Consider the following 17,970-nt stretch of genomic DNA (forward strand, 5'->3'; position numbering starts at 1 on the left):
ACAACAACAATGCCCCCCTTAAATTTCGATTTAAAGGATTCATCTTCTTGGTTCTTTCGGTAAATAATAAATAATAAAAATAAAACATATAAAATAATTCTCACAACGTTCGGCCACAACGCAAACAGCCGTCCTGGAGAACAGGTCTGTCGAGGAGACAGAGTCTGAATGTCTTCTCGACAGACGCTGTTCTCCATCTGAGGACGGCTGCTGCGTTGTGGCCGAAGCGTCGTGAGAATTATTTTATTATGTTTTAATTATTTCCATTCTACGTGACTTTATCGAAAGAACCAAGAAGATGAATTGCCCCCCTTGTTAAATGTTGAATGCCACACGGCGAGACTTTCAGGATGTCCCAGGTCGGGTGTGCTTTGAAAGAGAGGGCAATCGTTGATCGTCGGGGCAAAACAAAAAAACATTGAGACAGGTGGCGGCAGCGCTGGGCGCACGCGGTGTGACGTCTGTCTGCGTGCATTACGCCGGGGCTCCGACTCAACACCGCCGATTTGTTCATTCGCTTCAGATTCCACGTGGTGGGGCGAAATCGCGGATTAACCGAGGACGCTCTCAATTATTATTTTGCAAAAAAAAATTGTAACAAGTTAGATCGCGTAAATATATATAAATGTGTCGTTAAAACCTGCCACCACCCGACACAGCCAACTGACTGTCGCCTGATGAAGCTGGTTGTAATTACTGGCAAAACGTCGTGCTCAGATTGTAAATGTTGTGGCTGTACTAGTGACAAATTGGCCAAATTCTGTTTACGTGACAACCCTTACTAGTTGGCTGTGTAGGGTGGTGGCGAGTTTTAACGACACATTTAGTTATTTACGCCATCAAACCCAAAACACCTCTATTATGAATAATAAAATTGTTACCCACGGAGCTATGTTATTTGTAATTCAGGAGCCACATGGTCACCACGAATGATAGTTCAACGAAGTGGCTTATTGTTCAGAAATATACAGCAGCCAAATGCGCTAAACGCGTGATGTTGATTCGACATGTGGAGGGAAATTTTGTTTCCGGAGGACCTATAGAATAGTCCACGCAACCACAGGTAGAACACGCAAACTCCAAATATACAGCAGCAGGCGTCAGGGTCGGGATCGAACCCACGACCTCCTGTATACCAGGCGAGGTAGTTAACATCTCGCCACCGTGGCGCAATTACTGAGTAACCATAACAAGGAATATGATTAACTTCAGTGCGCACAAAAAAACCCACTCCCACATGATTCCAATTACCAGTGGGGGCGAAGTGTAAAATTAAACAAATATTGTTTTTTTTAAGAGCAAGTGGGAAGAAAAAATATATAATTTCCATGCAAAACAAATAGGTTCAGTCCCTCTTAATAAAAAAAGTGCATTGTTGTATAGCAGCTTCTCTAGAGCATTGTTCTTTACAAATTTTCAGACGGTGGGGGGATGGCACTTTGGCCGATGGGTCATCATCAGTGTGAGGGCCGCCACCCATTTTAAACCATTGGAGGGTTTGACAGATCCGAGTGCTGGCCAGCCACAACTGTACACGAACAAGCTCTCCACACCATGGAGATGAGGATGCTCAGATGGAGCCTCGGACTCACTCGATGGGATCGTGTCATGAACGAAGACGTTCGGAAGCGACTTGGTGTGGCCCCCATTGCGGACAAGATGCTTGAGGCAAGGCTTCGGTGGTACGGCCATGTGATGCGAAGTGAAGATTCATCGGTGGCCAAGACTGCCGTGCGTATTGAGCCAGAGGGCCGCCGTCCACGCGGACGTCCGAAGAAGCGATGGATGGATCGAATAAGGAAGACGTGAAGACGGTCAACGCATCCCCTGAAGATGCCTGGACCGAGCCAAATGGAGAAGACAATGCCGAAAAAGCGGACCCTGCGCCACAGCGGGAACAACGCTAGGGAGAAGGAGGGTTTGACAGAATGCTCGAGGACGATGATGATGATGGGGGGTTATTCCAATCTTTGTGTATTGTCGGAAGCCCTACGTCAGGGGCAGCACCAGGAGCCGCCAGTGGCCCGTGAGCCGTGCATCGAAGCACACTGCTCTCGAGCTAGGCCAATGCTCAACTCTAGATTTGAAGCTTTCGTGACTGCAAGGATTCATACGCTTAGTTTTTTCGGTAAAGTCACGTAGGTAAAAAATGAAATAAAAATTAATAAAAATAAAATAATGAAAATAATTTAAAAAATCCGTTTTTACCTACGTGACTTACCGAAAAAACTAAGAGTAACAATGCTCAACTGTGCGACTCCCATCCGTAGAAATAAAATGCCCCCCCCAGCGGGAACGTGGGGTAAACGGGGGGGGGGGGGGGGGGGGGTCAGGCATGTAGGCAGGCAGGCAGGCTGCACGTGGCCCTCGCGTATCAGTCAGCAATGAGGGAGGGCCGTTTCAGCCATCGCTCCTCGCTCACCGATGTTCACCACGGCCGGGGAATGGAACTCAGGTGTCCGCAGGGTTCATAGGGCAGCGCGCTAACCACGGGGCCACCGCTCCACGCCGCTATTGTGGCAGGTGGAAGGTTTATTGTTGAGACAGAATCAATCGGAACACTTAAACTTGATTTGAAGCTTTCGTGACTGTAGGAATTACTCATTGGTTCTTTCGGTAAAGTCACGTAGAAAGAAAATAAATTAAATTATAGAATACGACGTTTCGATTGCAACAGAAGCAACCGTCATAAGGTAGAACTAAATTTGAGAGAGAGACAAAACACAGACACGGAGACACACAGACAGACACACAAGCAGAGAGAGACAACAGAGAGACACACAGAGAGAGACACAACATAGACACACAGACACACAGAGAGACACACAGAGAGAGACACACAACATAGACACACAGAGAGAGACACAACATAGACACACAAAGAGAGACAACACAGACAGACACACAAAGAGAGACACACAAACAGACACACAAGCAGAGAAAGACAACACAAAGACACACAGAGAGTCTCTGTGTGTCTCTATGTTGTGTGTCTCTCCCTCTGTGTCTCTGTGTTGTCTCTCTCTGTTTGTGTGTCAGTCTGTGTGTCTCCGTGTCTGTGTTTTGTCTCTCTCTCAAATTTAGTTCTACCTGATGACGATTGCTTGTGTTGCAATCGAAACGTCGTTTTCTATTATTGTATTTATTCTCTTTCTCCGTGACTTTACCGAAAGAACCAAAGATTAATCGGAATACTTATTCACGCTGAAGAAATGCGATGAGCTATGAAGCTCTTTTTCACTGATGTCTAAGAGAAAGACATCGCAACATTGACGAGGTCTCGTTTTACATTTGCTTCCCAACGCTGCAATGCGATTGGAATGCAGGCACCACATCACTCTGCTCGCCCCTTAAAATATAATTTTGCCCGTATTTTATTTTTTGTTCAAATGTTGAACGGAGTGCGAACGCAATGGTGGGCTATATAAAAACCTACAACCTGAGTTTGCTTCCCGACCACGGCTAACGTCAGTGGCGAGGAGGCGCCACTGTGGCTAGGAGATGTTAACCACCTCGCCTGGTATGCAGGGAGTCGTGGGTTCGATCCCGATCCCGACCCTGACGCCTGTTGTATATTTGAAGTTTGCGTGTCTCTCTCTCTCTCTCATCACGGTGGCTAGGAGATGTTAACTACCTCGCCTGGTATACAGAGTTCGTGAACTCGAACCACACCGTGACGTCTACTGCTGTATATTTGGAGTTTGCGGTGTCTCTCTCTCATCATCATCACGGTGACTAGGAGATGTTAACTACCTCGCCTGGTATACAGGAGGTCGTGGGTTCGATCCCGATCCCGACCCTGACGCCTGCTGTATATTTAGTTTGCGTGTCTCTCTCTCTCTCTCCGTGGTCGCGTGGATTTTTTTCCGGGTCCTCTGGGTTTTCTCTTCACATTTAGAATCAACGTCACTCGTTTAGAGTCTTTGGCTGCTATAAATGTCCACGTGCCATTCCACTTCGTTGACCTATCTTCACCGGCATGGTGAAATATGGCATCGTTAAGTCCTTTAAGCCAGCAGTAAGATTGGGAATTGTATTCAATTTTATTTCGTTGAATAAACTTGAATGATCTTGTCAAAGGAGGCTGTAGATTTTCACAAAACCGCAATCATACGATTCATAATAAGTTTATGTTTAAAGTTAGATCGGGTAGGCACATTGTCATTCGATTAACGCTAACCTTCCAACCAAACGACAAGGGCCAAATCATTCAACGCAGAATGTTTGAAAACGTTGGCTGGAAAATCAAATCAGCTGGCGCAAGTGCCCACGTGACAGCTTGAATTGATTGGCTTTGTCGATGGGTGGTGGAGGGTTATACTTCATTTATTTATTTTTATTGACACTCTACCTGCACGACGATTTAGCCCAAAAGGAGACCGAATGGCTCACAATATCGGTGGCGATTATTATACGTTTGTTATATTAAGCTTAATTTTCAGCAGTAACTGCGGCACGTTTAGAGTGTTTAACAAGAAAATAAATGCAGTCCGTGTTCATCTTCCCGACGCTGAGGTTTCCACAGTGCTAATTTGAGGCCAAGTCGACCTAGGGGGAGGCTGTCATTTATCGGTCGTGAACGGGAACGCAAACTTAGGTCGCCGGGATCGTGGCGCAGCATCGCTAACCACCGCACCCACCGCTCTCCAAAAAAAAGACAAAGGTCCCCCGTGTAGCCTTCACAGACTTTTGGGGCAAGTGCTGTCAGCGAGCACCTATGAAGACCGGCGCGACTCGTGAGAAACATGGGTGGTCAACACCATCGCCGCCCGTCCGCCTTTGTCTGCCTCTTGGTAATGTTTTACACATCGCGCCAGTTACTAGTTTAAGGGCCGAGTCGACCTACGGCGAGGCTCAGGACCAGTTCAGATAATCGTCACTTGGCCGTCAGCTGGATGCGGCGGAGGGGGGGGGGGTACCGGTGGTCACCGGGGTTCATGGCGCAGCAGCAGCGCTAATCGCTGCGCCACCACTCCCCACACACGCACATAGACAGAGCAAGACACGGACAGACACACACACACACAGACACACACACACAGACACACACACACACAGACACACACACACACACGCGCACACCCGTCTGCGTGTATAGATACATCGAGGCTAACAAGAACTGTCATCCACCTCGTGCGTGCCTGCGCAGTCTCTGACGGCAGGCATCATCGCTACAAGATTAGACGGACGGGCTCGGGTTTGGCCTAAATTTGTGAGCTTTTGTCCCTGCATCCCTTGTACCCTCCCTCCCCCTCCTCCTCCTCCCCTATCTGGCAATGCTCTTATCGCAACGGCCCCCCCCCCTTTCCCCCCAGAAAAAATAGAGATATTTTTGCCATGTAACCTAAAAAAAAATCACATGGAGGACACGCCCGTGTGTGTGTGTAATGAAAGACAGCAAGACGGAATGCAATAAAAGGTTCGACATTACTATTTGTAATAGCCTTCCGCGATAAATCTGCAGCCTGTCTCTTTATTCTGCAGCTTTAGGTAAATGTAGCAGCAGCGACGCCCCCCCCCACCTTCCCTCCTCCCCCCATCTTTTCGAGGCATTCATAGCGGGCTAAGGTGGGGTGGTGGATGTGTGGGTTGGTGGGGGGGGTAGAGACATTTGATTTGTGAAAAATAGACAGAGTTTAGAAAAAATAATAATCGCTCGTCACTGAAAAAAGCGTGGCCCCTGGTTGGTTGGTGGGGAGGGGGGGGTTCTTTTTAGCGAGCAGAGAATCAGCGGCTGAGAAAAAGGCAGGAAGGAACGAGTTTCGACTCCTGATCGAGATTGAGAGAGGGGCGGGTGGGGAGAAGGAATAACGTGGCAAATGAAATCTGTTACGGCGCTGGGCAGAGATGTCAAGCCATGACATCTACCCTCCCACCCATCCCATCCCCGCACCTATTTCTGCACAGAGATGGCGAGACATTGCCGAGGGAAAGGCCCAAGAGAAGAGAGAAAGAGAGGGAGAGGACTCAGGAGACGAAATAACAACAAGAAGACATTTGCTGGATGGAACCCGGCGTAAAACGAACGTGGTGGTCGTGGTGGTGGTGTTGTTGTGAAACGATGGAGGGAAGAAACAACTCAAAGTGTCGTCCATGACGCGAGCTGCCACGTGGCTTGGATCACGGTGTCACGTGGTCGGCGATGACGCGCTCGCGCTCGCGGCTGTGACAGTTCCACCTGAAGACGGAGGCTTGTGTTTCCTCCGAAACGTCGTGATTTTATTTTATTTTACTTTTATTAATTGTAATGTTTTTACCTACGTGACTTTACCGAAAAAACCTAAGAATATGAATTTGGTTTGAAGTGTCAAAATGAAACAATATATTGAGATACTTTGCTAATGTATCAATGAAACTTGCCGTCAGTCATCGTCGAGCGGAGATGTTAACCACCTCGCCTGGTACGCAAGAGGTCGTGGGTTCGATCCCGACCCTGACGCCTGCTGCTGTATATTTGGAGTTTGCGTCTCTCCCCGTGGTCGCGTGGATTTTTCTCCGGGTCCTCGGGATTTTCGCGCGTCTTGGAGAACGTTACCTTGGCGCTGATTTTGATTTTTTTTATTTCTCAGCCGCGACGCCGTGGTTGTTTGCACCGATGTCTCCGCCTGCTTCGTCGCTGCGAACTCCGCTCGTTGTCTTCGCTTGTTGTCATCTTTACTCAGCCGGCTGGAGCTTCTCGCGGAATGCGCAACTCCAGCTTATATATGTGCTCCAAGCACGTGTGCTGTTTTATTCAGACGCTGTCGCCTCGACAGACCTGGTTTTCACCTGAGGACGGCTGCTTGCGTTGTGGCCGAAACGTCGTGAGAATTATTGTAATATGTTTTCTTTTTATTCTTTTATTATTTCCATTCTACGTGACTTTACCGAAAGAACCAAGAAGATGAACTCCGGTGTCGTTGGGCCTCCTGAGATTTCGCCTCCGTTAAAAAAAAACTAAAAATCATCCTCGAAACTTCGATCTCCCCCCACCCCCCCTCTTTGTATGTATAAACTACCTGATCACTTCGCCTACCAATCGATACCCCATAGCACATCGCAGTGTCTTTCACAAATATTCAGAGGGGTGAGGGGGGGGGTGCGGCACTTTCGCCGTTAAGACATCGTCAGTGTGAGGGGTCGCCACATATTTGAAACCATTGGTGGTTTGACAGCAGCACGATGACGACGATGATGATGCTGATGGGGGCTTTCGTCACTCGTTGTGTGTCGTCGTGGGCCACACTAAAGGCCACCAGGGGCCTTCCAGTGACCCGCGGGCCTTGATATGAATCAGCCGATGTATTTATACCGGAGGAATCCGATGACCTATCAAGCTCTTTTTCACCAGATGTCCGGTAGAACACTGCCCCGTAGCAACTCTCTGGGTGGATGGCAACCGCAGACTGTGGGCTTCTGTGCGAGTTTGTGGTAGGGGTTACCACGTGATCCCAAACCCAGATGATGTATTTGCCTCTCGGCCCTGGGTCCATTAACAAAACTGGTAATGGACCCAGGGCATGCGGTGAAAGTTCGGCACAGCGACGTGTAGACGTGCGGTGAACTTATTTCGCACCGCTCCTCGCAAGCCGTGCAATACCGGTACAAAGAAACAAACCTGCCTGTCCCGCATCGAACCCGGACGGGTGGCAACATCACTCACCTTCACCCGACCAGGATTTTAAATCGTCAAGTCCAGGGAGAGGGTAAAAAACCCCGTCTCTGCTACCCTCTGCTGGACAACGACAGATTTGACAGCCGTGAAAGTGCTTCACTTCCTATCGCTTTGTCGTCTTGCCAAAACCGCACTGACCAACAAAAATCAATAATAATAACAATTATACTAAGATCCCTTATAAAGCGTAATCCATCAAGTTCCTCCAAGCGCTGTACAATACACAGCAGCAGCAGCCACTCTGTATATTGACAATAGCTCACGAAATTTCACACCGGTGACGATTATTCCGACTCGGTTCGGGGTCCTCCCCTAGGTCGACTCGGCCTCAAATGAGCACGTGATGCGGTGTGTAGTAAACATCGCCACTGAGGAGACAAACACGGCCCGGGCGTGGTGCTGGCCACCCACCCTCTCGTGTCATGTGCAGGACTTGCTACTCGCTAACAGCACTTGCCCCGGCAAGTTTGTTAAGGCTATACGGGGGATCTTTGTCTTTGGAGTGAGTTCGATTCCCGCTCACGGCTGCCAACCGCCAGCGACAATTATCTGAACCGTTCTGGACTTCCTCCAGTTCGACTCGGCCTGAAATTAGTACCTTGTGCTTTGTGTATTAAACGTCGTCACTAGGGAGACAAAGGCGGCCGGGCGGTGGCGCGCACCGTCCATGCCCACGTTGTACCGTGCCGACCTTTAACAGGTGCTCGCTAACAGCGCTTGTCCCAAAAGCATATCAAGGCTAAATTTCCATTTAAAGCTTTCGTGACTGCAGGGATTCATCTTCTTGGTTCTTTCGGTAAAGTCACGTAGAATGGAAATAATAAAATAATAAAATTAAATAAAAAATACTTATTAAATAATTTCCCCGTCATTTTTTTTCTTAAATATTTATTTTATTATGTTTTATTTTTATTACTTTATTATTTCCATTCTACGTGACATTTACCGAAAGAACCAGAAGACATATCAAGGCTATACGGGGGATCTCCATTTTTGGAGTGAGTTCGAGTCCCGCTCGCGGCCACCAAGATCTTGTTTGCGTCTCTGTGTTGTGCACACACGCGAGACATTCATCCCGACTGGAGCAGCATAACCACGAGTGTTGGAGGCCGCTAATTTAGTTTCACTGCGCACTCTGCAAATGCGTGGGTCCGGTGTCTAATTCTCGCTCATGAGCTCAGGTTTACCCCCCCCACCTCTCCCCAGGAGACAGCACCAAATCACCCATCAAGGTCAAAATGTAACGGCGGGGGGAGGGAACACCACCACACACACACGGCACATCGCAAGCCGTGCGCTTAAGTGCTCATTAAGGCAGATAAAGGGCGTGTTTTGTTTCGTAAAGCCATCGTACAAGTTATACCATCTCCAGCAGCACCACCACCAAAATAACCATCATCATCAATACCATCAACGCCACCAGCAGCATCATCCCCACCACCACTAACGTCATTATCATCAACACCACCTCCACCAGCATCATCATTATCATCACCATCATCATCATCTCCACCATCATCTCAACCATCATCTCCACCATCAACTCCAGCATCATCATCATCTCCACCAGAATCACCACCAGAATCATCATAATCATCTTCACCAGCACCTTCATCATCATCAAACCCACCAGCATCATCATCCAGCACCACACCGGCCGCCTTTGTCTCCCTAGCGGCGATGTTTACACATCGCACCAGGTACTCATTTGAGGCTGAGTAGACCTAGGGAAGGCCCAGGACCAGTTTATATAATCGTCATTGGGTGTTTACCGTGAGCGGGAATCGAACCCGGGTCGCCAGGTTCGTAGTGCAGCGCGCTAACCGCTACACCACCGCTCCCCACCTCCTTACACACAGACACAAAGACAAAGACAAAGATCCCCCGTATAGCCTTAACAGACTGTAGGGGCAAGTGCTGTTAGCGAGCACCTATGAAGGCCGCAACGGTACACGAGGGGGTGGGTGGCCAGCACCACGCCCGACCGCCTTTGTCTCCCTAGTGGCGATGTTTACACACCGCACCAGGTACTCATTTAAGGCTGAGTCGACCTAGGGGAGGCCCAGGACCGGTTCAGATAATCGTCACTGGTGTTAGCCGTGAGCGGGAATCGAACCTGGGTCGCCAGGTTCATAGCGCAGCGCGCTAACCGCTACACTACCGCTCCCCACCTCCCTACACACAGACACACAGACACACACAGAGACACACGCGCGAGCGCGCACCCACACGCCTACTCACGCGCACGCCGGGGAGAGCGACTGTGACTTTATGCCGAGGGACACACTTAGCGTAAATGTCACGTCGGCCGAATATTTACATGTACACGTGGCGCTCTGACGATAAAGGGACCCGTCACCCGCGTCTCCTTGTATGCATATATGCATGCAGTTACCCTGTGAGATGGGGCAAGTCATCCAAGAACACTAACGCATGCATCCCAGAGTGTCTTGAGCGCTTCTGTGTGTGTACTCGCACGCGTGTCTGTGTGTGTCTGTCTGTGTGTGTCTGTGTGTGTGTGTTTACGCGTGGAGAGCGGTGGTGTAGCGGTTAGCGCGCTGCGCTACGAACCCGGTGATCCGGGTTCATATTCCCGCTCGCGGCCAACAGCGGTGACGATTGTCTGAACCGGTGCTGGGCCTCCCCTAGGTAGACTCGGACTCAAATTAGTACCTGGTACGTTGTGTAAACATCGCCACTGGGGAGAAAAAGGTGGCCGGGCGTGGTGCTTGGCACCCACCCCATCGTGTACCGTTCCGGCCTTCGTAGGTGCTCGCTAACAGCACTTGCCCCATCAGTCTGTTAAGGCTGTATGGGGGATCTTTGTCTTTGTGTATACGTGGGGAGCGGTGGTGAAGCGGTCAGCGCGACGCTGCGCTACGAACCCGGCGACCCGAGTTCGATTCCCGCTCACGTTCAACACCGGTGACGATTATCTGAACCGGTGCTGCTGGGCCTCCCCTAGGTCGACTCGGCTTCAAATGAGTACCTGGTGCAGTGTGTGATAAACATCGCTCGCCGGGGAGACAAAGGCGGTCGGGCATGGTGCTGACCCGCCCACCTCCCACGTCCGGCATTCCAGCCTTGATTAAGATGCTCGCTAACAGCACTTGCCCTGACAGTCTGTTAAGGCTATACGGAGGACCTTTTGTCTATGTTTGTTGACTTATTTTGCCTGCCGTGTTAGTGACTTCGAAAACAATGACTCGGGTGACACCGACACAGCACACACGGCCCTTGCCTACAGGGCAAATCGAGGAAGCAATGCGTCTTTAGTTTTCACTCTAAGGTAGGAGAGGGGCAGGAGAGAATAATTCGTAGCAAACAAATAAAGACCCCCCGTATAGTCTCTTACAGACTGTTGGGGCAAGTGCCGTTTAGCGAGCATCTACAAAGGCCGGCACGACACACGAGGGGGGTGGGTGGCCAGTACCACGCCCCGGCCGCCTTTGTCTCCCTCGTGGCGATGTTTACACACCGCAACGGGTACTCATATTGAGGCTGAGTCGACCTAAGGGGAGGCCCAGGACCGGTTCAGATAATCGTCACCGAGTGGGAATCAAACCCGGGACGCCAGGTTTGTAGTGCAACGCTTCAACCGCTAAGCAACCGCTCCCCATGATAATTCATAGCTCGCACGTACATACGATGTGGCGTCAATGTCAAAAATATAATTGCCAAATGTCACATGTTAATCTTGTGCCAATGGACACTGTGTGTGTGTGTGCTCGCTAACAACACTACCCCAAGCGTGTTACAAGCGACACGGGGGATCTTTGTCTCTGTAATGCAGGATCATCAACAAGCCCGGATATGTTTCTCAGCGTAGGTCGATGATCAACGCGGCAATAATCGTTGCCAGGTCTCGGATACAAATCAAATTGCTGCCTCCCGAACACCGATGACAATGCCCGAACTGGCCCGGGTCAAACGTGGACGGGTGGCAACTCTCGTGAGCAAGTGGGTGGGTAGGTGGGTTCGTGGGTAAGTGAATCAGTGACTCGCCAATGAATGAGTGGGTTGAGTGGGATGGGTGAGCGAGCGAGCGAGTTTCCACATTTCTGCCCAATCCTGGAAATATTTCACAGGTCTGTTATCAAAACCGCCTTTGTATCCCCAGTCGCGATGAGTACTCATCGCACGAGGTACTAATTTGAGGCCGAGTCGACCTAGGAGAGGCCCCCAGGGCTGGTTCAAATATTCGCTACTGTTTCTGGCCGCGAGTAGGAATCGAACTCGAGTCGCCAAGTTCGTAGGGAGGCGCGCGAACCAATGCGCCACTGCTCTCTACATACATACAGACAAAGACAAACATCCCCCGTTAAAGCCTTCTTAGATTTACGGGGCAAGTGCTGTTAGCGAGCACCTATGAAGGCCGAGACGGCACACGAGAAGGTGGGTGGCCAGCACCACGCCCGACCGCCTTTGTCTCCCTAGTGGCGACGTTTACACACCGCACCAGGTACTCAGTTGAGGCCGAGTCGACCTAGGGGAGCCCCAGGATCGTGTGCAGAAAATCGTCACCGTTATGGGTCACGGGTAGGCATCGAACTCGGGCCGCTGGTTTCGTAGCGCTGGGCGCTAACCGCTGCGCCACCGCTCCCACGCATTCGGCGTCTCCGCGCTAATTGTGTCCCTCCCCATCCACCCCCACCAGCCACCCCCCCCCCCCCCCATCAGCCCCCCACCACTCTGGGGTCGGACTTCGCCATCTGTGTCAAAAGCCAATTCGCGCACTGCCCTGGGTCAGGGAAAGCGATTAACTTGGGCTCGCCGTCTCATCTCGACCCATCTACATCCCCACTCTGGCGACGCCCCCGGGCCACCGCTGCGTCATCAGCGAATTGAAGCCTAATTCTGTCCCAGCGGCGGTCGCCAAATCGCTCTCTTAGCCCGCTTGGTGACTGTTAGCGAGCGCCTATTTAAAGGCAAACGTGCCGAGCGTGGGTTTGGTGGTAGTGGTGGTAGTTGTGGTGGTGGTAGTGGTGCAGTCATTCAACTCATGACGCCTGGGTATGTAGTCCGTGACCTCTTGCCAGCACCAAGCGTCACACACACACACACACGCGCGTCACGTGACGGCCCACGCAGTGGACTTAGCTTGGGGTGGCGTTACCACAACTTCGTGGCAAATCGGACGCTGTTGTTATTGTTGTTGGTGGTGGTTGAGTGGTGGTAGCAGTAGTGACGGAAGTGGTGGTAGTGGTGCTACCGTCACTGTTTCATTGCTTTTATGGCTTTATTTTGGTGATTTTTTTAAAGTTTTCGGTTTGGCCATGTTTATTTGTTGTAGTACAGAGTTAGACTGATGGCCTTAATCTAAGTTGTCTTGTGGTTGTTGTTGTTTGACTTGCATCCCACTGGGATTTTTGCACACAGTGTTGGTGTACGGTGCTTTTTCTGCAATATTTAGCTGTCTTTTCTTGGATTTTCTGTTTGCACTCAGTCACTTTAAGATGTTTTCTTGTTCATGTTTTGTTTTTTGTTTGTTGCGGTTGCACCCGATTCAAGAGCCGAATGGCTCACAGGGCTATACCTAATAAATGAAACTTGAAACTTGAACCGTCAGTGGCCGAGTGCCAATCGACACTGGGCCAACGTTTTGGGATGCGTGAGGATGAGGGTTTTAGGGCAATCAATGGGATTCCAACGGTCTCCGTGTGAGCCTGGGTTGTCCCTCTGTCCGAGTTGCGTGGTGTACGTGTGCCGAAACGTCGTCCGCACCGCGCGCAGCCAAGACGCCGCAAGTTGGAACGTGCGTGAGGGCAGAGCGAGCCAACTCGCAAGTCGGAACCCCCAGGGATATTGTTCATCTCGGCTGGTGAAGGTCCCTGCTGAGCCAATGAGCTGCGCAAGGCGGCAACTTGAAACAAACACAAAATAAAAACCATCCCACGGCACGACTAGATCGCCGCCGCACGAAACCCGCGCGATGCCGTGAGACATGGCGCTGTGCGTGCACATCAACAGCAACAACGACATACTCTTTGGTCCTTTCGGTAAAGTCAGGTAGGAAAACAATAAATCGATCAGGACGTTTCGATCGCCACACAAGCGAGGTCACGAAAGCTTCGAATCAACAACAACAACGCCGTCAAGGATTGGAAATGTATCGCAGCCAAATGCTCGAAACGCGTGATGTTGATTCTAAATGTGGAGGAGGGAAACCGGAGGACCCGAATTTTAAAAAATCCACGTCTTCCACGGGGAAGAAAGAGAAACACGCAAACTCCAAATATACAGCAGGCGTCGGGTCCGGATCGAACCCACGACCTCCTGTATACCAGGGAGGTAGTTAACATCTCCGAGCCACCGTGATGATGATAGAGAGAGAGAGTGACACCACAAACTTCAAATATTCAGCAGGCATCAGGGTCGTGATCGAATCCACGACCTCCTGCACACCAGGCGAGGTAGTTAACATCTCCCCAAACGTAGCGCCCACACAGTCTGTTAAAGGCTACACGGGGGGGGAGGGGGAGATGGGGCGGGAGTGGGGGGATCATCTTGTCCATGGCCTCTGACGACACCAACGGCCAATTAGGAGAAATCGTGTCGCTAACGAACACGCGCACGAACGGAGATCAGCGGATTAATTGGCGGTGATTATGACATCGTTAGCGGGGCGCAAGTGCGTGCGTCACCACGCGGACGCGAAGTGGTAATCAATCACTTAGGCCGGAAACACGGCGTGCTTCGAAACCACGCCCGGCCGCCTTTGTCTCCCCGGTGGTGATGTTTATTGCACGCCGCACCAGATCTGTGCACGTGGATGTACGTTGAACTTCTTTCGCACCGTACGGGGAAGGACAACACAAAAGGCAGCTCTAAAGAAATGAGTTTTCCAACTAATTCCTTTACTCATTTGAGGACGCGTCGACCTACAGGAGGACCACGGAGCGATTCAGACATTCACTTCGTTCTTCATTGGTAGTACGGTCCGTAGCGTGGCGTGCTAACCATTGCTCCACCGCTCCCCAGGATTTACATCGAAATCGGCGGTGATGATCGTGGAATATTCTGGACTGAAATGCAATACGTTCTATTTCGTTATAGAAGAGGATTTTTTGGTGGGGAGGGGGGTTACATCGCGTAAATATAAATGTGTCGTTAAACCCGCCACCACCCGACACAGCCCATTAGTGAGGTTTGTGTCACGTAAACAACACAAACCTTACTAATTGTCTCTGTCGGGTGGTGGCGGGTTTAACGACACATTTATATCTAACCCCACAAAAAAAACATCTACTATGGACGGTATTGATCGCGAAAGCCTCCGTGTTAAACTATTCAATTTCAGTGCAGAATATCCCACGGCCGTCACGGCACGCCAGCAATCTCTGTGCGGCCAACACAAATCCACTCCGGTTGTCGTGAGACGCATTAGTTTCAACTTTGCTCACTTATCGTGCGCCCAACTTTTGGCAGCCTCCTTCATTGAGCCCAGCAGCAGCAGTTCAGTTGCAAGCAGCGCCGACAGTGACCGCGCCGTGTCAAGGCATCATCGAGGGGGGTGGAGAGGAGGGGGAGTGAATGGTTTTGCTATAATATTTAAAAGCATAAAACTGGAAGCGCTCAACGTAACTTTCACGATCGTTTCTCGCCGAGTCCCCAGACTCCCGTTCTCTTTGCCTTCTCCCGCAAATTCACCCCGAATAAAATAATCACAGATGGCAATTACACAAATAAAACTTTAAACAACGCGTTCTCACTGCTGCCCCCCCCCATCCACCCCATGTCTGTCTCCGCATGGTCCGCTATAGCCTCACCGTTCTTCGTATTCATATCGGGCGCCAAGTTGACTGAAATTAATAAGAATTGTCATAGAGTTATGCAATATTGAAGAGACGTCGCGAGAAATGCGGCTCTTCCAAACAGATGAGAGAACTCAACTAAAAGGATAAAGAGAATTAATTTTTCACCAGCTTCAATTAGAGAGAGGGAGGAGAGAGAGAGACACGCACGCGCTCTCTCTCTCTCTTGAATAATGCAAACTCCGCTCGTTAATTTATTTTCACCTCTCTCTCTCTCTGTGCAGCAGCAGCGGCAGAATAATATAAATAAAATTGTGGGATTTCTCTGTGTGTGTGTGTGGAGACTGTGTGAGAGAGAGAGTGCAGCGCAGTAATTTTTTTGTTCTTTCTTTTAACAAGATGATGTTGCCTGTCCTGGAAAACGAGGAAGAGAAGCATGAGTGTGATGAGACGGGTGTGTTTAATGAGGCAGGGTCTGTGAATGCCATCGGAGGACCCTGAACCCTTTTTTTTTCATCCCAGCATTTGAATTATGGAGCAGGAACGTTTGAAATATTAACAAATATTCAGAAATTACACTCGAGTCTCCCTCTCTCTCTCGATCCCAGTCTGCTCTGTCTCTCTCTCTCTGTTCTTCACCCCTCCCGCCCTCCCTATCTCCCCCCCCCCCCCGCCCTCCCCCATCACCAATCTCTCGCCTGCTCTCGCTCTTTCACTCTGCGAGCCCTTTCAGATGGAATGGGAAAAGTCGGTGTCATTTAAATAAAGCGGCGTGTTTGTGAATATTCGAGCTCGCAGAAGTGGCCTACAAGGCAGCCGCGAAATGACTGCTTGAAGGATTGAAAATTATGTTCAATTATTTCCTATCAGCGAGTCACTTGCGCCGGGAAGGAAGGAGTTGGGAGGGAGGGGGGGAAGACACGTGTCTCAATTACTCGTGGGCTAAAAAGAATAAAAAGAAATATCCCTCGACACGGATTATCTGCACCCGTGTGAATGCACTCATTCTCCAGAACGCAACGGCTTACTAACGACCTTCAGGATGCTTGCGTCTGTTATTGCTTAATCATCGACGGTGGTGGTGGGTGGCCGCTGCTGCTACTGCTGTTGCACGTGGCTGCCTGTGATGCAGCGCTGTGCGAGGGGGTTGGTGGGTCACCGCATCCGATGTTAAGACCACTGCCTCCTTTCTCTCCCCGTGGGTATCCAAGACGAGCCGTACCCTGGCTCGCCACGAGAATTCAGTGCAGCGACAATGCGGACACCCGCCTGATTCATCTGCGTGGGATAGAGTGGTGGTCTTCACTCAGTTCAGTTACATTTATTTGGTATAGCCCTCTTGAATCGGGTGCAACCGCAACAAACAAAAAACAAAAACATGAACAAGAAAACATCTTAAAGTGACTATGCGCAAACAGAAAAATCCAGGAAAAAACAGCAAAGTCTTCCGGAAAAATCACCGTACACCAACGCTGTGTGCAAAAATCCCAGTGGGATGCAAGTCAAACAACAACAACAACCACAAGACACTTAGATTAAAGCCATCATCTAACTCCGGTACTACAACAAACACACATGGCCAAACCAAAAAGTTTTCGAAATCACCAAAATAAAGCCTTAAAAGCAATGTAACGTGATCATAGGAACTGTGACCGAATTGTCTCAATAAACGACATTAACAACATGTACCACTAAACCCTGCAGCCATAGCTGGCTGGCATGAGTCACTCCACAAGAGCAGGAACATCAGTAGGAGTATCAAAACATTTCAATGCACTCGTCTTCTGAGAAGTAGGGGCACTTTCGCCGCTAAGACATCATCAGTGTGAGACGCCACCACACTATTTAAAACCATTGAGGCTTTGACAGCAGAGAGATGATGATGATGATGACGCAGTGGCCCCGCGTGGCCTTGCAAGGAAGGACACTGGGATAGAGAGCTGCCACCCCCCCACTCGCACCGGCGTCCTGCCACTCGCTGATTGGCCAAAAACACCTGGATATGTAGGGGGCCGCAGCTTGGGTAATTGTTGGTGTCGCCGGCTCCTCATTGGCTGTTCCTCCTCCTGACGCCTCCAAGTCGACCTCTTGCTCTCTCTCTCTCTCTGAGTCATCCTCTATCTCTGACGGGCTTGCTTTTCCACACACGGCACCGGGTGTACGCTTTTTCAAGGCTGAGTCGACCTAGGGGAGGTCCGGGAACAGTTCAGACATCGCGCCGCTGATGGTAGCCGTGGCCCGGGTATCGATTATTGTTCGTAACCACTGCGCCACCGCTCCACCTGCACAGACGCACAAAGAATACAAAGATCCCCCGTATAGCCTAAACCAGGGGTCGGCAACCAAAATAACAAGAAGAGCCATTTCTTTCCAATTCGGTACAAAATTCAGTATTTCAAGAGCCGCAATGCATCTGAGTACATACTGTACATACGTACATATCGTCAAGAAGCAGCCCGTAAAGAGCCGCATGCGGCTCCGGAGCCGTAGGTTGCCGACCCCTGGCCTAAACAGACTGTTGGGGCAAGTGCTGTGAGCGAGTAGCACCTATGAAGGTCGGCA

This window comes from Lethenteron reissneri, chromosome 49 (assembly GCF_015708825.2).
Source record: "Lethenteron reissneri isolate LAM-NWPU_2019-01 chromosome 49, ASM1570882v1, whole genome shotgun sequence".
Taxonomy (NCBI): Eukaryota; Metazoa; Chordata; class Hyperoartia; order Petromyzontiformes; family Petromyzontidae; genus Lethenteron; species Lethenteron reissneri.